Source organism: Mastomys coucha, unplaced genomic scaffold, assembly GCF_008632895.1.
Source record: "Mastomys coucha isolate ucsf_1 unplaced genomic scaffold, UCSF_Mcou_1 pScaffold22, whole genome shotgun sequence".
Lineage (NCBI taxonomy): Eukaryota > Metazoa > Chordata > Mammalia > Rodentia > Muridae > Mastomys > Mastomys coucha.
Window position 1 is genome coordinate 127,798,170 of NW_022196905.1, and position 6,250 is coordinate 127,804,419.

General features: G+C 45.0%; 1 pseudogene; it reads left to right on the forward strand.

Moving 5' to 3' along the window:
- The first annotated feature begins 791 nt into the window (after positions 1 to 791).
- LOC116070940 lies at positions 792 to 1,428 on the forward strand (annotated as a pseudogene).
- The last annotated feature ends 4,822 nt before the right edge of the window (positions 1,429 to 6,250 follow it).

The window sequence follows — 6,250 nt, forward strand, 5'->3', positions numbered from 1 at the left end:
AGTGGATCTCTGTGAGTTCAAAGCCAGCCTGGTCTACAGAGCAAGTTCTAGGCCAGTTAAAGGTACATAGTAAAACCTTATCTCAAAAAGGAATAACAAAACAAGAGGACCAGGCAAATAACTAAGTGGATAAAGGCACTTGCCACAAAGCCTGATGACCTGAGTTTGATCCCTCAGTTTCCCATGATGCAAAGGGAGAACCAACTTCCCTACAAGTTGTCAAGTTTCCACATACATGCAGTAGTATGCACATGTTCAAATACAAACACACACAAGCAAGCACACATGCACACACAAAAATATACACTCACACACTTACACACAGACACACACAAACACACACATGCACACACACAAACATACACTCACACACATACAGGCACATACACACCTATACACATACACACGTACATACACACAAACAAGCACACACACATACACACAGGCACACACAAGCACACACATATAAACACATACATATAAACATACATATACATGTACATATGCACATATAAACACAAACATACACAAATGCACATACAAAAACATACACTCACACACATACACACACACAAACACACCCTCACTTGCATACACACACACACACAAAGTAAATAAGTACATAATTTTTAAAGATTTAAAACACATGAGTTCCTCACACAGGTCTTCTGGATATCAACAGTCTTTATTATATAATACTAAATGACCGTATTTGTTCATATCCCCAGCAATCACATCAGAAAATCTGTCTGACCTTTCCACTTGGCCGTTCTCCTGTATAGGAGGCAGCCATGGCTCCCAGCCAGAATGGCATAATCCTGAAGCCCCACATCCACAAAGATTGGCAGCAGCGAATGGACCCTTGGTTCCACCGGCAGCTCGCAAGATCCGCAGACGCAAGGCCGGGCAGGCGAAAGCCTGCCGCACTGCTCCTCGTCCCACGTCTGCTTCCATCAGGCCCATCATGAGGTGCCCTACAGTTAGATACCACACCAAGGTCCAGGCTGGCAGGGACTTCAGCCTGGAGGAACTCAAGGTGGCTGGTATCCACAAGAAAATGGCTCGCACCATCAGCATCTCTGTGGACCCAAGGAGGCAGAAACAAATCCATTGAATCGCTGCAGGCCACTGTGAAGCGCCTGAAGGACTGCCGCTCCAAGCTCACGCTTTCCCCAGGAAACCTTCTGTTCCAAAGAAGGGAGACAGTTCTGCTGAAGAACTTAAATTGGCCACCCAGCTGACAGGACCTGTGATGCCCATCCGGAACGAGTACAAAAAGGAAAAGGCCAGCGTCGTCACAGAAGAAGAAAAGAACTTTAAGGCTTTTCGAGACTCCACATGGGCGTACCAATCAATGCCCGGCTCTTTGGCATCCAAGCAAAAAGGGCGAAGGAGCCTACAGAGCAAGACATTGAAAAGAAAAAGTAATGCGCGTTTGGAGAACTGCAATAAATTTTCCATAAAGAAAAAAAAAGGAAGGAAGGAAGGAAGGAAGGAAGGAAGGAAGGAAGGAAGGAAGAATGGAAGAATGGAAGGACGAAAAGAAAATCTGTTCTGACTCCTTCATTGCTGGTGGGATTGCAAGCTGGTACAACCACTCTGGAAATCAGTTTGGAGGTTCCTCCGGAAATTGGACATAGTTCTACCAGAGGACTCAGCTATACCACTCCTGGGCAAATAAATACCCAGAAGATGCTCCAACATGTAATAAGGACACGTGCTCCACTATGTTCATAGCAGCCTTATTTATAATAGCCAGAAACTAAAAACAACTCAGATGTCCCTTAACAGAGGAATGGATACAGAAATTGTGGTACATCTACACAGTGGAGTACTACTCAGCTATTAAAAACAATGAATTTATGAAATTCTTAGGGAAATGGATGGATCTGGAGAATATCATCCTGAGTGAGGTAACCCAGTCACAAAAGAACACACATGGTATTGTACTCTTTGATAAGTGGTTATTAGCCCAGAAGCTTGGAATACATGAACAATCCACAATCCACAAGAAACTCAAGAAGGAAGACCAAAATGTGGACAGTTCATTCCTTCTTAAAAGGGGAACAAAATACCCATGGAAGGAGTTGCAGAGACTAACTAGGGAGTAGAGACTTCATGAAGGCAGGACAATCCAGCCTGATATAGCTGTCTCCTGAGAGGCTCTGAGACTGCCCGACTAATACAGAAGCAGAGGTTCACAGCCATCCATTGAACTGAGTACAGGGTCCCCATTGAAGGAGTTAAAGAAAGGACCCAAGGAGCTAAAGGGTTTGCAGCCCCTTAGGACGAACAACAATATGAACTAACTAGTACCCTCAGAGCTCCCAGGGACTCAACCACCAACCAAGGAGTACACATGGTGGGACTGATTGTTCTGGCAGCGTGTATATAGTAGAGGATTGCAAAGTCGATCATCAATGGGAGGAGAGGCCCTTGGCCCTGTGAAGGTTCTGTGCCAGGAACAACAAGTTGGAGAAAGTGGGGTGGCAAGCAGGGGAGAAGGGAGGCAACAGGGGTTCATTCTTGTTTGGGGGGGTTGGGGGGGTTTTGTTTTTTGGTTTTTTGTTTTGGGGGGTTTTTTGGAGGGGAAACTGGGAAAGGAGAAATCATATGACATGTAAAGAAAATATCTAATAAAAAGAAAAAGAAAATCTGTTCTGAATTGGAAAGCTACCCAGCTCAGAGTGGCAGAAACATTTCTCGAAACTGCATTATTCCATGGAGCACTTGCTTTCATCGCTGATAACAAGTCCCGAGTGCTACTGTGTTTTAAGAGACAGGCTCGCTTTGTTTGCTCCCAAGGAAACATGGGCTGAAGCTGGTCCACCAATTATTCTTTCAATTAAAACTGTGCTAAATAAATAAATAAATGTCTAGTTCGTCTTATAACCTGAATAGCAACACATTCCACCTCTCAAAACACCTAGTAAAAAGTCAGAGTGTGTCTGAGTACTCAGAGTGGAAGGAAAATGTATACACACGGGTATGTATATGTGTGTATGTGTATGTGTGTGTGTGTTTGTGTGCATATGTGCACATATACACACATGTGTTTGTGCTCTTATGCATATGTGTGCAGGTAGAGGCCAGCAGGCCTATTCCCAAGGCCTCTTGCTCAAAGTTAATCTGCAACAAAAAATATTCTGCTCTTGGGACCGGGAGATAGCTAGGTATCTTGGTAAAGTGCTAGCTATGCATGAGACCTGTTGACTCTCAGAACCAGCATTCAAAACCCTGTTGTAATGCTGCATTCTTGTAACCTTAGCACTGAGGAGGTTGAGACAGGAGGGTCCCTGAGGCTTGCTGGCTGGCCAGCCTAGACTATTTGGAGAGCTCCAAACCAATAAAAGACCCTGTCTCAAAAATGAAGGTGAAAGGCTGGCAAGATGTCACGGCCGTTGTGAGTGGGTGCTGAGCTCTCAAGGGACTCAGGTTTGTTTGGTTCCCAGTACTCACGAGAAGTGGTTCACAACTGCCTATAGAACTCCAGCTCCAAGGGATCTGATAGCCAATTCTGGCCTCTGTGGATACCTGCACTTACGTATACAAACCCACACACATATACACATCATTTTAAAAATAAATAAATTAACTATTGGGGGGGGGATGGACAGTTTCTGAGAAACACCTGAGGTTGTCCTCTGGCCTCCACACACATACACACATGCACTCATCTGCACATGAACATGCACACAACCATGTATATACACACACACACAAATATTCCACCCTCCTAACTGACAGCATATGATTTGTGAGTGAAACCATCCAATTCAGAAGCTTAAAGATCTCCACAGACTGCAGGTCAAGCCATCAGGCAATTTCAAGATGTGCTCGAGTTCCCTGGGAGGCAGATAGATATCCTATTTGCTTGCACAAAAGCCTCCGAGCATGATTCATTGCTCAGTACAATAGGTGGCTTAATCTGTCCGTCACAGTGAAGTGGCTGTACTGCTCGACAGCACAAATGCAGACCTCAGCATCTCCAGATGCTGACATCAGAAGAGGGGCTAAGGGTAACTCTGTATGACACTGATTATAGGCTCAGCCCTGAGATGTTCATGTGTGGGCAGCTGTTCCCAGGTATTGCCTCTACCTATGCTTACACCCACAGACACATCTACAGTCTGCACAACCTCAAGGTCAGCCTTCTGAAATACTCCCAAGGGGACCAGAGAGATAAGGTAGGTAAAAACGCTTGCTGCCAAGTCTGAGGACCTGAGTTCAAGCCCCAGATCCCACAAGATGGAAGAAAGAGAGAATGGATTACAACGTTATCCTCTGACACCCATATGCGCGTGAGGCACGGTGGTGCACACCTTTAATTCCAGTGATCCAGAGAAAAAAGCAGGCACGTCTCCATGCCCTCAAGGCCAGACTGGCCTACATAGTGAGTCTCAGGTCAGCCAGGACTACATAGTGAGGCTCTGTCTTAAATCAACAAACAAAATGAGGAGGAGAAAGAAGAGGAAGGAGAGGAGGGGGAGACAAGGAAAACCACAATGGTGACATGAAGATATAGGAGTTGCCATTTGGAAAAAGGAAGGAGGCCAATGAAAAGAGAAATGGGGGATGAGAGAGATAAATTAAGGGTGAATATGGTCAATGTATATTGTATACGTGTGGTGCACATACTAGTTTAAAGAAAGAGTGGAGGGGCTAGAGAGATGTCTCAGTGGTTAAGAGCACTGACTGCTCTTCCAGAGGTCCTGAGTTCAATTCCCAGCAGCCACATGGGGGCTTACGACTATTTGTGATGGAATCCGATGTCCTCTTCTGGTGTGTCTGGAGAGAAAGAAAGTGAAATTCATATACTAAAATAAGTAAATAAATCTTTAAAAGAAAGAAAAGAAGAAAGGAAGGGAGAAGAAAAAAAGAAAGTGTGTGTGTGTGTGTGTGTGTGAGAGAGAGAGAGAGAGAGAGAGAAGTGTGTATGCTTAAGTTTGACTTAAAACTGCTTGCTCCCCGTGATGGTTGTCCATTTCACTACATCTGGAATCAACTAAAACCTAAGCAGCTAGGCACACCTGGCAGAGATTTTCCTAATCTAATTATTTGAAGCAGGAAGTCCCACCCTAATTCCGGGCTGCAGCTTCTTATGGCAGCTCCCATAAAAGGACAAGAAAGAAGGGAATTGCTTTTTGCCTGCTTGCCCTCCCTCTTGCTGGCAAGCCCATCTATCCTGCTGCTAAACACTCCTTCATCTGTTTTAGAGCTAACTTCCTCGGGGATGCCAGCATAGACTGAAAACCAGCAGCTCTCCAGAAATACTCTGGGCCTCCAGCATTAGATCAGGGACTGCTGGGACCCCCCAGGCTCATTGAGTGGCTACTGAATTCTCAGATGTTCTGTAATGAAACTAACACTGTTGAATGGACCACAGCCTGTAGGTCACTCTAATAAATTGCCTTTTAATATACAGATATCCTTTGTATCCGTTTTGTTTCTTTACAGATCCCCGACTATTACATATACTGGCTTAATGGTGTCTGCGATGCATTAGTGAACTGCAACTTAACTTGATAGGTACATCCTACTCTTTTAACAAGCAGCTGAGTCCTGAAAACTTGAAGGTTGCCTCCACCCAATATACCCAGAGTCCTGGGCTCATCACTCACAACCAGGGGTTGGTTAACACGGTAGAGCAGTGGCTGTCAACCTTCCTAATGGTACAACCCTTTAACACAGTCCCTAATGTTGTGCTGACCCAAACCCCATTATTATTCCATTGCTACTTCACAACTGTGATTTTGCTAGTGTCCTGAATTGTAACGCAAATATCTAATATGCAGGATATTAGATATCCTGTGGGGGTCGTGACACACAGGTTGAAAACCACTGCTATTGAGTATTAAGTCTGTGAAACCCCAGACACGGCTGTCCTATTTTTCTTCCTGTTGCTGTGATCATTCTGACTGGAAACGCATTAGCAGAGGAGGGGTTGATTTGGTTGACCCTTCCAGGTGGCTGACCATCATTGAAGGAAATCAGGGCAGGAACCTGAAGCACAGACCACTGAGGAACACTGCTTGCTGGCTTGTTCTCTGGCTTGCTCACTCTCGAGCTCAAAACGTAGCTAGCAGGCTTATACAGCCTAAGACCATCAATCCTGTGCCACCCACACTGGGCTGGGTCCTCCTGTATCAATTAACAATTAAAACAACCTCCATTAAGGTATGTCCACAGGCCAGTCTGGCTCATACAATTTCTCAACTGAGGATTTCCTGTCAGATAATACAGACTATTG